At 38.5% G+C, this 13,752-nt stretch overlaps 1 protein-coding gene across 4 annotated transcripts in view; it reads right to left on the minus strand.

The window, feature by feature from the left end:
* Window positions 1-13,009, minus strand: part of enox2 (ecto-NOX disulfide-thiol exchanger 2) — a 154,195-nt gene extending 141,186 nt beyond the window's left edge. For 2 of the 4 annotated variants that reach the window (XM_035649140.2, XM_035649138.2), the window contains exons 1-2: window positions 12,853-13,009; window positions 2,120-2,215 (exon numbers count right to left, since the gene is read on the minus strand). The gene's annotated coding sequence lies outside the window, so the exon portion shown is untranslated. Of the gene's footprint in view, window positions 1-2,119; window positions 2,216-12,554; window positions 12,781-12,852 lie in introns of those variants that run through there. The other 2 variants (XM_035649141.2, XM_035649136.2) reach the window with 1 other exon arrangement.
* Between the last annotated feature and the right edge of the window lie 743 nt (window positions 13,010-13,752).

Consider the following 13,752-nt stretch of genomic DNA (forward strand, 5'->3'; position numbering starts at 1 on the left):
AGAAAATACATTTTCATACAAACAAACATTGCATAATTACCAACACACTATAAGCTCTCAAGAAACCCTTCTGGGTATAGTAAAGCAGAATCGTTGCTCCTCATTGTTGTGCTCAATACTGTCAAGTTCCCACTTGGCACAATAATGAACGAGACTCATATTATCGAGTCGTGCTTGAAACAGGTAACAAGCATTGTTGACTCTAGCTCTTCTATAAATTAGCTTGATTGTGTGTTTTGGATGAGGACAGGTGTATTGGCATTCGATGCTCAGTCATTAACTCTACCATGCTGCTAAAATGTTCCTTTCCTCTTCGACACGCTGGTTGATTTGCTGGATCATGGTCAGACACAGCGACAAAAGTGAAGAAACCATAGAATCTTATAATCATTCAAATCTTCAGGGGGGTAATTTCAGGAAAAACGTGAAACCAGCAACAAAAGAAGCAAAAGATCCAACCAAATTTTCATGGCCAAATTCAACTGCAGTCCTTGTAATACAGTCGATAATAATATAATAATAATATTACGGACACCACAACTGGAATTCACATCAATCATACTCAAGCCACAATCACACTACTAAATTTTAGTTTTAATAATTATCAATGCTGCTACGTTACGCATAAAGTCCACACTACTCCGGAGTATTCGAATACCAAAAACTGAGACATTTGGAAACGCTGCTCGGCCCCATTTAGGTTTTCTAAAACGATGGGGCTGCATTATAGTATGGATGGGCAAAAATGGAAACATATGGAAATGATGACACAGTATTCTGCATTCGTGCATTCCTGTAAACAGTCAGGGCTTGACGACCAGCCGTGAATGCAAAGCCCAACTTGTCATCAGCCCAATCTATTGTTGTTTCTCTTTCGTAGTATTTTCTGCTACTAAACACCCAACTGCAGAGTAGACAATCTGTTTGCTGTTTACACATGTAAGCACATGATATACGTTTTCAGGTGTGTTTGTGTGGATGGGAATTGTTACCGATAATGCGCTAAATTGCTTCGGTGGACAGAGATTGTTTTGGTTATAAAACAGCTTTTTAAAACAAGAACATATTGGATGTAGCCTGAGAGGGTTAGCAGAAAATTGCATTGCATTTAAAAATACAAATGGGACGACATAAAAAAAAAGCTATATTCCCTGTTCAGTTACAACTTAATTCGAATGGTTATTTAAATGCCCAAGCAGAGTTTGCCTGCTCAGTACTGTTCAGTAATCCTGACCATGTCTTTTTTTAGGTGATAATTTGAAGAGATATTACAGCGATATGCCTTCGATTCCCAAAAGGAAAATCGAGCTCAGATAATTATGCCATGGGAAAAGAAAATACACTGCAGTATATTCAAATGAGCAGGTCTCTAATTTGTGTATGTGCCTTAACGCAGGCACAAAATCTAGTTAAAGAAAAACCGTTTGACATGCAGCCCACATCTCCAGTAGTTAGTAGTTCTTGGGCAACAGACAATTAGAGGAGATACCGCTGCTGTTATCTGCTGCTGAATCTGACGGCAGACTCCAGTATTAATAGCCTGAGAGACAGGCAGCACCTGAGCCTCCGGGACAACAAAGAACAGCAGATATCCTGCAAGCAAAATGCTTTAAGGGGTTATTCTGCCGCCTTAGTACAACTCTCTAGCTCAGGACATTGACTTTTCTGAACGGCTACAAATCTTTAACATTACATTAAGACATCAAACCTTCTCTACATCACCGCTGTTTCCGTAACCACTCTTGGCTAATGTCAATTTGCAGGTAAAACTTCTCGAAGAACGATAAATGCAAGTAGCAAAATATTAAAAGGAACTGACATAAATTCAAGTGATTATTCAATCCATGCATGATTTAGTTTTTTTTTTTCCTCTCTCAACAACTGTTTTTCTTTTAAAATTCTAAGGTTAATTAACACTGTGCTTTAGAGAGACTTTGAATTAAGATTTATTATTGGAAATTTTCTAAATTAGAGAGAGAAATAATGAAAATTCATGGTCGCTAATTGGAGAAATATTACATTTCTCTAAGCATTTAATTGCTGACAGGAACTTCTCCTGAGAGACATACTGATAAAACTAAGAGTTGAAGGAAAAATACTCTACGAGAGGTCGTGGTACCTATGATGCGGCAGTCACCGACCAGCCTGTATCAAGCAGCAGGCCCCTTCCTCCTGGCAAAGATGATGTTGCAATCGTTTGGCTTCATCTCTGAGCCTGCAAAACACAAAGAACAATATGAAGCCAGTGCTGATAAAATCAAGAAAATATAACTCCACCTCCATTTAGGTTTCGAAGTATGGAACAAAAGCAGCCACCATAAAGATCATTTTCATGAGGCACGTTTCAGTTTTTTGGATGCCAAAGCGCATCTTAAAGTAGCTCTCACACCGACAACAGCACTGCTGCAGGAGCTCAAGCCTCTTCACTCATTTCAATGAGAATGTTGCCTCAGCACAGCCGGGGGTCCTGTCGCTGTCGCAGAGTATTCAGGAGAAGCAGTTGGCTCTGGCTCTTTCTGTTCCTCAGCATGATGTGGGGCCATTCGGCAAAACGCTGTGTTGGCCAATGAAACTCTGACAAGCACACATATCAGCCAGATTACCTTGCAGTCTGCAGCTTTTAGCGTTGTACTAATTTTCAGGCTACCTGGGCTGCATTGAGACAAAATAAATACTTTCTTACCTCCGACAAGGCGGTTGTGATTGGTTTTGATTTGTCTGCTTGTCTGTCTGTTTGTTTGTTAGCAGGATTATTCAAAAAGTTATTGACAGATTTGCATGAAAATTTCATTTAAAATAGGTCTCGGCCATGGTAACAGGTGATTACATCTTGGTAGGATTTTTGAAGGATTCTCTACCATCTCCACCAATTTTGCATTGCACTCGTAATAAAAATTGTCAGATTCATGATAGAAAATAAAAAGAGGGATCAAAATCGATGCAGCAGAACCAGAGATATTCTCTCTTTATTACACACATTCTTCTTCCTTGTCAGAACCCGATGCCTACATTCCCCACAATGCAACTTGTCTACAGACAGTTCAGTCGGACATTTGGGTTCGTTTTGCTAGAAGCAGTTAACGTCTTCTCACACCACTAGCCTCAGGCTGAGATGAAGCGTGGGCTACAGAGGTCTGGTAAGATCATTACCTTTTAAATCTACACCTGAAAACTTTTTCAAATTTGTAGTCTACAGCCAACCCCATCTTTCTATTGAGCCAGAAATACATACATAATACAACATCACGTATAATGTGCTCCCCCATCAATAAGACGACTTTCATCCTAGTTTGCATCCTTTCTTTGTCCCTATTTTTCATGAAGGTGACGTCCCCGTCCTTAATCCCATCTCCTGAACTGTGACTGGCCTGACAGTTCCTCCAACTGGATGAAACGCCTGTCAATGGGCAGAATACCAGACCTATTTGAATTGCTAAATAATTCAGAGATGTTGGTCTCATCTCAGAGGTCTGTAGCAAGGCTGATGAAGATAATTGCAAAATTAGCCTTGTGATTTTTAAATTTGCCTACTTCCTGTGAGGTTGAAGAGGTGCTTGTGATCAGCACTATGAAGACTCTGGCACACCGTGTTACAGGACTTGGTGCACACACTGAAATCTGACACTATCTCAGTCATTCCACTTCCCGGGCCCATCAAAGGATGACTCTGCCCGTGGCCAAAACAGAACTACAACCATGCCCACCTACACCCTCTTCAACACCCAGCTCACACTAGCAAAGAAACCATTAACAGTAATGAGGATCGATGGGGGTGTTAAAGTATTGGCAGTCCAGCCACAGGAGCCGTTCTCTGTGCCATCTTTATTAGTCTAGAAAAAGAGAGTTGGTCGCTAGCCTGCCAGATCTAAATAGGAGGGCATTGATCAGAAGGTCAGGCCAGGCTGAATCCAGCCCTTTAATTGTCTGTGTCACTCCTCATTCGCGTTGCAGCAGCTGTCAGTCGTTTTCCCAGGTAAACCAAGGCCACCATAACACGACAGTTCACACAAAGAGGCTGCGGCTACAGCTCAACCAGAGAGTCTCTCGGCAAATGAAGCACACCTTTAAACCCCTCAGTGTGGAATTTCCCAACATTTCTTAAATTAAAGTCCCTTCATCGACAAAATCCTGACTATGACCAGTCTTTTAATTACTTCTCCCAGTTCTCCCATGGTGGGGACTTAATCTCCTTTATGGACATTAGCGTAACATCATACTACTTAGTTTGCCAATTACCATTAGCTACTAAACCTCGCAAGAACACACTGCAGGTTAAATATAACATACATGCTGTGTATTAAATAATGAATTGAATGTAATTGACTGAATTTTTAGAAAACTTTAGAAAGCTGGAGAAGATTTTTATTTCTTATCATGTTGTCGTCGAAACATTTAGCTGTATAGAATATATAGTAAACCAGCAGAAGTCTGCTATGATGGATTCAAAGACTGATGGCAAAACAGCTTTGGGATTTGACAATAAGTGCCAATTAAGATGGACTTTTTCTTGATTTCAGATTTGCCAATCCTGGCCTATACAGACCTAATGCATTTCATCCCATCATACCTCGTGCATTTTTGAAAACTTGTAAAATATATTGGTACCAAAATTATACATCAAAGATTTACCCAGAAGAGAATTGCAGATTATGGTTTCAGGATTTTACTGTTTATTAATATATTTCTTTTAAATGTTTGTTTTTATTCACTAGGCACATACAAGTTTCATCTTGTTACCTGCCCAAGAAAAAGGACAATAACTATGTTGGAGTAGTTTATATATATCTCTGATTCCATCACTTCCTCTGGGGGAGTAAAACCAGTCAAATTTTTTCGCACATTAATCCAGATGTCTGGCTGCTTCAGACACGCAGCACTGTCAGAAAATTGTATCCTGGCTTCAGAGCTGGAGTCATTTCAAATGACTTGGCAGGTAATCAGCGGCTATCTTTCATCAAAAAGTCTTGGTGACGGGGGCCAAGCCTGTCTTTACAAAATCTACCAGGGCAAGATTGTGTTTCCGTTGTACAGTCCTTCGAAGCTTTACAGTTTGATAGGTTTTAGAGCAATCTAAAATCCAGTGTGTGGAATACGTCTGGGGACCAGCCTGCAGCAGAGTTTTTACTAGATGCACTGAGGGTAAATAAATGAGTTAATTTCTTATGATTCTCTCCATAAATCCTACAAATAAAAGCATGTTCACATGAAATCAGAAAAGTAAGAGAGAAGCCGACTTGTAAAACATGTAAACATTGGATAGAAGTGTTTGGAAATCCGTTGCAAAATCTAATTCCAGGTCCCATTAGTTTGAAGTATGCAGATGTCATTCATACAGGATAAGATAGTCAAAGGTAAAATATGCAATGATGCTGTAGCCACTATGCTATAATCAAAGTCTTCACAGCTCATCACCACAACTGGAGATTTGGTTTAATCACTAAAATTATAGCCCATCATCAGCTCTGCCTGATTAAAAGTGTAGCTTTCATATTTTTGAAAAAATATGAAATCCACAAAGGTAAGCACAACAACAACAAATGATTTTGATTGTTGATTATGATTGTTCTGACTATTTCGAACCGGTTCTCGATTCCCAGCCCTACACCAGATCAACACGAAAGTACACCCCCTCCCCCTCAACTTGTCGATGGAGCTTCCAGATTTACTGGGCTATGAAATTAATTTACTTCACACCTTTTTGGAGACTTCACATGAGATCAACATCCTTTGAGATCTCATGAGGAGATTTATCCTATAAGCTGAAAGCCACAAAGCCTAAATAACTGACCGAAGGTTGTGATAAAGGATATTGTACCGAGGTGGTTAGACCAATCTCAACAGCAATTCAGTCTTCCTGAGGAAAAAAAAATAGGCTGTGTATAGCAGGTTAGTGTTTAGGATTAAATGGAACACGTTATCAGGCACTGAACTATGCCCTGAAAGTAAAACCAATGCATTGCACTCCTGTTTATCCTGAGTGGTCATGGCAAGGTCACCATGGAATTTTTATTCACCTTCTATGTTACATACGTAGGCCTACAGCATTTCCCATGTGACACTTGGAGAATGAGCGAGTCCATTGCTCTATTTTTACGCCTCCTGGGAAGTGTATAGCATAAGCCATCATACTGTCATTTAAGCCAGTTTATTTTTGGAACAGAAAGGTAGAGGAGGCTTAAACTTTTGAAATAAATTTATTTTTATTAGCCATTTGAATGAGGTACAACAGACGGTAACATAAGATCTCTACAAGGGTTGGCCTATAATTATGTCATAAATGGCTTCATCTGTGTTTTAATTTTGCCCTCTTACACCATTGCAGTGTGCATAAAGTCATGAATATTTAATGATTATACTTGAGTAATATTGGAGTATTTCCAGCAGAAAAGCATTCAATTAAAAAAATCCAAACTCTCCCTGACTGACAAACCTTACACTGCCATACAAAGGGAACATATTTTTTGTTATTTTAAGAATGAGAAGTGGCAGCAGGAAAATGGTTTCTCCTGAAAAGATTTGAGATCATCTAACCCACTTTGGGTTTTAAAAAAAACAGTTGTTTTGCATATTAGTGACACATTTCTGACTGAAAAACGGCACTCAAAAATTCCTGCTCGATAAATTACAAGGCGAAAGTCCGATTTCCAAGGATATTATGTACAATGAACAAGGACCAATGAGACAAAATACTATTATAACGTGGAAAGAAGAAAGATTAACCTCCAAATTTTCTTAATTTAATTTTTCAGCAATCAAACATGTCTACAGTGTTTTACTGATTTAAATAAAGGCCCCCTTGAGGCTAATTGTGCACAATAAAGCTTCATAATATAGAATTATGAATATCAGGTTGAACTATTTACTGCTACTCAACAGGACAGGAGTTAAATCAATGTAATTAAATGTACTTCAGGAAATTAAAAGCTGCCAGAATAGCGGTTAAAGACACCATTCTGGCATTAATCATGTAAACAAAGACATTTGTTTAAATTGCCGTTCACACTATGGAGTTTTCAAGAGCCTCAAAGTGAGAAAGCAAAGCATTGTAAACACTTAGTCTGTAACAATTACACCTCGGCAAGCAAGCACTCTGAACTGCCTGCTGTATGAAAAGTGCTATACAAATAAAGTTGCCTTGTCTTGCCTCGGCGTCGACAGAATTAAAAGAAATCCCTGCTCTTACATTTCACCATTGGCGTTTCCTCGTAAGTAGTATTTTCTCTAACTAAGCAACCAACTGCAGACGAGACAACCTGCTTCCTTATTACACTGGCATGCACATGCCCAGAGAAGGTGAATGTTCATGTGATACTCATTTTCGGGTATGTTAGTATGGACGGAAAATTCTTTTGATATGGAGCTAAAACACTCATCTGGACGAGGATTGTTTTTAGTTTTAAAATGCTGCCTTAAATCACAAACGCAGTAGTATGGATGTAGCCGTAGAGGTTATCTCATTATTCACTATTCCACTCACCCAATTTGTATTTTTTTTCATGTACTGTAGGCACCAGACCAGAATATTCACAAGTTTATTAATTCACTGATGGCACCCTCTCGCCACCTCCCTCTTTTTTAGTGCGGCTTCCAAAATCCCTTGTGGGTCAAAAAAAAAGAAAAATCATTTCTTAATGAGAAATTTCACCTTCTTGGGACGAACACAATTTGGTCCAGAACATGGGAGAGGTTCTCAACACGGTGCCATCCACTGAGCTAAGTTTAGTAATATTGGCCTCGGGCAAGAGAGTCTCGTCAGACAGATTTAGTCAATGAAATCATTACAGTGCCGGGGCAATTTAACATAGGGACGCAACAAAACAGAAAAGGACACTCTTAAATTAATAACAAACAAAACAAATAAAACTGGAGCAAGCAACAGCATACTAACAATAATTGACATGTCAGCGATAGGCCATAATAGTGTTTACATTTACTCTAATGATGAGATTACTGTCATTAATCATCTTCAGGAAGGTGTTTAATATGTAAGGATATCAGTTCGTATTACGAAAAACAAGCCTAAATGCGTTTGCAGGACAGGCTCTCACTTCAAATGTAAGGTTATTGAATTTTTATTCAGGCTTGGGTCTGTTCCGAGCAGCCGGGATCACCTTCCCATTTTAGTGAACAGACAGACCCGAAATGTAGGGCAAATAAATGTACCTGTAATTAAACCTGCAAAGGCAGTTCACTACAATAGCATACAATACTGTATTGTATTTAAAAAGTTCAATTCTTTTTTAAATGGCTGTTGAAAGGCCTTTCTGACAAAGAAGACGGAGAAAGACATTCATGATGTAACATTTGCAGTTTTCCAAAGAACCTTCAGTCTCTCAGTATTTATTTCATTTTGTTACAGATGATGAAGTTCAGGAATACGGTTATGGTTTGAAGGCCAATGTGTCCGTGTTGCAGAGTTAGTTTTTCTCAGGAATAGGTTGGACGAATAGGTTCACGATAAAATTATTGTTGGTAAAAATATGTTAATGGCATAATGTGTATAAGGAAAGTGACCTGAAATGACTTCTGTTTGACATTATATGTAAAATACAATTTTTACACAACATTTAAATACAACATTTTTTTTTTTTTATTAAAATTGATTTGACATCTCAGGGGGGGGCGGGGTCTCCAGTTGGGGGGGTGCCAATTCAATGGTAGGGGAAACACTGGATTCTATATTTCGTATTGAGTATAGAGGTTTAAGGGGGGACTGGTCCATCACTTTTTCTGCCATTATCACTTGTGATACCTTAAATCAGATTTGGTCGATTGGTGCATCTATGGTTCACAGACAATTAGCCGTTCAAAATCCAACATTTCTCTTCGTTTAGTGAGTATAATTTAAAACTTCATCCTTTCACAAAGAGAGATTGGAAAATGGAGGTTGTGCCAATCAAGCATTGCATTTAGGTTTTGACTCTCAAGCTTTATTGTGTTTTAATCCTCGGTGATTGTAGCTACTGCTGTAAATCATTAAATAAAGTAAATCATTTAAAACATTCTAATCGCCTCATCATTCATTCTTAATGTCTCCTTTAAACTATAATAATCATACGTGAATAATTCAACAGAGCACAATGACTTTAATCTGCTTCCACCATCATTACATCATAAAATAACAATAGGCCTCCTCTTGTGTTGCACTTAAAGAACCCCCTCTGCACTCACAGCTCTGCCGTTCGCATTTGTCTCTGTCCTGTGCCTTCAATAAGTCAAGCGTAAATCCATCAACCGAGCAAGTAGATCAGGTGTCACTGGCATGGGTGCAGTTCTTATTTGTGCAAAGCAAGGTCATTGACCCACATGGATGCTGGATCAATCAGACAGATTAATGAAGCACAACCTGCTGACATGACGAATATTGACACCCTTATTACATCTGGGTCCTGCAGTCCTCAACACTGCTTAAATAAATCAGGCCCAAATAGAAGAAGGCAGGTACTGTAAACTTCTGAACCTAATCCTTCACATGATAAAACTAGCACAAGAGGGGATTAAATATTAGGGGCATGTTACTATCCCGGGAAAAACTGAACTCCAGAATATTCAATTATTAAACTCTTTTTCTGGTAGTGGCTCCGATCAATTTAAATGTTTATGCTGAATATTTATAAAGATATAAAAAAGTGAAGATAAGCTACTGAAAGCAAACTCATCCATATTTTGACCTACACCAAATGAAGTTGGGCTTTCATTAAATCGTTAAGTATGATTTATCATCAATTATTTATTTTTATTTTTTTAAATAATCATTTAATTATTTACCCAAACAAAAGTTTTAAAAAAACAGCGTTGATCAGTTTTGTTTTTTAGTAGCTTGCTTATTCCAAAGTAAGAAAAAGTGCCAAATATTTTTTGTAATATTTTGCATAAATTACCAGATATTTAATGTATTGAGGTTTTTGACTTTATGTAGGACATAGCAAGCAAAGGTGTCAGATCACTGGGACTTCTGAGAAGTTGGGAATGCCTTGTTTTCTCCATTATTTTTTACAATAATGATTATGCAAGCAAATAAGTGCCAGATCAATCAGCAATGAAAACAATCCTAAGCTAATTGCCTACAGCGGATGTTTAGTGCTTTGCTGCCAATTAAATTTCTGTTCATTGATAAATCAACAGCATAACAGGATATAAATAAAATTATGAAATGGAACATCATGCATATTGGTCGACGTCTATGCGGTAGCTAAAAATAACTATGCAGTTGTTGTTCTTTTTTACTTGAATGAACTGGCTTGCTCATATGTTTAAAGCACTTTTAATGTCCCTTCTCCTGCGAAGATTCTGGTTGTGTGTCTGACAACAGGGACTCAAATGACATCCTCCATTTTTTAATCAATAGGAAGATTAACCTTTGCTATCAGTGTCGTCTCTCTAAGCAAAAATGCGGAGTCAAGATTGAGGATTATACCTGTGAAGACATGCTTTAGCTCATTATTGAACTTAGATTTTCATACCTGTCTGACACCTCATATATCACAAGCATTAGGTTACCATTAATGACTCAGTAATCCTTCAAATCTCCAAAGAAATGCACCTCATCATGGGCCTTTCTGGAAATGAATGTATTTAGAGGGGGTGTCTTCAGTAATGATCCTTCATATTTTTAGAGGCAAGCTCTCCACTTTCATGCCCTTTTCAAAGGCTGGTCTTCTGAATGTTTAGATATTTACCACAATGGTGATTCTTATTATTCCCACATAACCCCCACAGTGCCCAAAACTACCTTACTTGACAGCAGACCTGTGACTCTCAAATCTTTAACAGCACAATGATTTTACTTCAAACTTTTCTGCAAACAGTTTTGACTTTCAACTTGACCCCCAATAATGAAAAATTTGTTGAATTTGTTTATCAAGTTTATAATGAATTAATCATTATCTCAGTTCAACTCATCTTTATTAATATGGCACTTAACAGTGCGCAGAGAAACACATTCTCTGGTTGCAGCTTCTCAAATGAGAAATGTTTTTGCTGTTTTGTCCATTTTGGATCATTGCAAACTGAATAAATTTGGTTTTTGGACAATCTGAATAAAAACAAGTCATTTGAAGACCTCACCTTGGGTTCGAGAAAGGTTCTTGCCATTTTCAGCTTTTTATCAAATTCTGTAGAATCAACATTTAATTGTTATATATAAAAAATATATACAGACTGCTCCATAATGAAAATATGAATTGATTCCAACAATCTTTAATCATCAAGATTACCACGGAGATGTTTGCAGGTCTCTTAAGACAGAAGCGACCTGGCGCAGCATCATTTTAGCAAATTTTGAAATACAGCGATAAGACAGATAACCGTCAAATTATGGTCACTATAATGGTGATCATTTTCACACTGTGTAATCTCTAAACATGAGTATTTATTTATCTGTCTATTTATTAGAACCATGGTCGAGTACTAAAATGGTGCCATACAACTGTACTTTTGCAATGAAGACAACAGCCCACATAGCAATTCCACTCTACTTTCTCTCAACCCACATACACCAAGAATATGTCATTCCACTGGATGTCCATATCAGGACCATAATTATTATATCAGCCAGTGGCATGACCCTATAGCTGGTGCTCACAGACCCGGACGAGTCTCAGAACTGTGACCAAATGTCAGCCTTCAGTAAACCTCCACCATACAACATGCCAAACACTGTCTTTACTTTTCCTGCCTGGATCAAAGTTGTCTCATCAATCGCAGTGTTTCACATATTAAGCATGAATATTGTCACAATACCATTGCATCTTGGTTCAGCCAGTCCTCCACAGTGCTTTAAACAAATAAGGCCCAGGTGGAAGGAAAACATCTGAACCTATTCCTCCACATGATAATGGGTGATGATCACCCATTAAAACATTGACCCCTAAAACGTCACAGACCTTTGGAGGCACCTCATTATACAGCTGTTTTGATGATATATGGGTGATATATAAATAAAGTTATTGTTAATATTTTGGTAGCTGTGGCCACAATCAGCTTCATCTGCCTTCTTAATTATTGACAAAAAAAAAGACATGAGGGAGGGTGTCCACTTAAGATTAGTTTGGGATTAAAGATTGTTTGTTATCAATTATTCTGTTGATTAATTTTTTGATGAATTCTTTTTAACTAGTAATTCGGTATGCATTAATGCAAAATGTCACCTTCACTCTCCATCCGTTGGCCTGATTAAAATGGCCTCAACAAAAGGGTCGTTTTACATATTCATAATAAATTTTTTGGCTAATGTCATGTCTTTATAATCAGTCAGAGCATCAACTCCAGGTATAACAATCCTTGGTCTCATTCCTGGAGGCACCTGCAAACTTAAAAAAAAACTGTTAAATTCATCCACGGTGTGTGAGCTATGATTGGTGCAATCAACTGTTGCCTGTGTTCAAAAATATCGCTGCCCCAAATTACATGTGATATGATAGTTCCGCCTGTAACGAAGAATAACTTCGCTGGAAGTGGAGGAGGAATATTTAAACTGCACAAAACCTCCTCGTTCGAAAGCCAACCAGCAGTAAGACGGACTTACACACGAAGGCACAAGAAAAGAGTTCTACCTGTCGAGACCGAAGCTGTCACCCACTGCCCGGTTGAATGAATGTCAAGTCGGCAGTTGCTCACTCAGCGTCCCGCGTGCAAAAGGTAAGACAGAAACAACTTCTGACTACATGACTCGAGGAAACAAAGCCACTTCATACGAGACAGAATATGAAATGCTCCGCCAACTCTGACCACATTTGTGCCTCGCTGTAAACTTCCCGCTGCGGCTGCACAGTGACAGAGGCTAACGCTAACCGGAAGTTAGCACCGGCGAAGTGAAAGAGTAAAAGCGAAAACAGGAAGTACGAAAAGTACCTCGGTACAACGGTTTCTGCCCTCCCTCCTCCGTCTCCGTGTGCCGCCGAACAGCTTCCTACATATCCATGAGAAACGAGGAAGTTTGCTGCGGGTAACCATGAAGACGTCTGGTTAGCGACGCGACCTGCCAAACAATGGCGCGGGCCAAGTACGGCAAGCGGGAGGGCGACACGTGCTTTTTGTTGACGTTTTTTTGTTTTTTTTTGGGCGGCCTCATATAAGCACAGCTTCTAAGGGTGTTGTCCATGTTCTGCATGTCTGAATTGGCTAAATAATCTAATGTTATAATGACTGTACCAAACACACATGAAGTATGTAAAAAATATCCAATAATAGGAATGAGCATGCTTTCATATCCAGCATTTATTCAACAGTGTAAAAATCTGAAACTTTATTTTTTTGGTGTTGAGGAATGATGTTTGTCCAGACATAACAATACACACGGTCATGGTCATGGATACTGGGCTGCAGGATAACAGTGTGTAAATGTTTGGGCCAGAAAACTTTCCCAGAAAACCCAGACAGGGCTCCGATGGATATATTTAGTTTTTAATTCCTCATGTTATTTTACATGAAAGACATTGGAGGGCTTTCTTAAATTACACAGAAATATGTAATTTTAACTTCCTGTTGTTGGCAACTCACATATTTCTTTTTAGTTTTAAATGTAGTGGGGGGGGGTTAACGACCCGGAAAACTAATTTCTGTCTATCTGCTGCATTTATCAGAAATTGTCATCCCCTTTTACATAAGCGATTATTCTTCTGCAGTTATTTAATGGTTTCCCTTCAAATTCAAATTCAAATTTTGTCTCATATGTTTTACACACAGTGAAACTGAATTTTCATTGGTGACAGTGATGAAAAGTAACGAAGTGCATGTATCCAAGTTTTAGAA

The sequence above is a fragment of the Scophthalmus maximus genome, chromosome 9, assembly GCF_022379125.1.
Source record: "Scophthalmus maximus strain ysfricsl-2021 chromosome 9, ASM2237912v1, whole genome shotgun sequence".
NCBI classification, from domain to species: Eukaryota; Metazoa; Chordata; class Actinopteri; order Pleuronectiformes; family Scophthalmidae; genus Scophthalmus; species Scophthalmus maximus.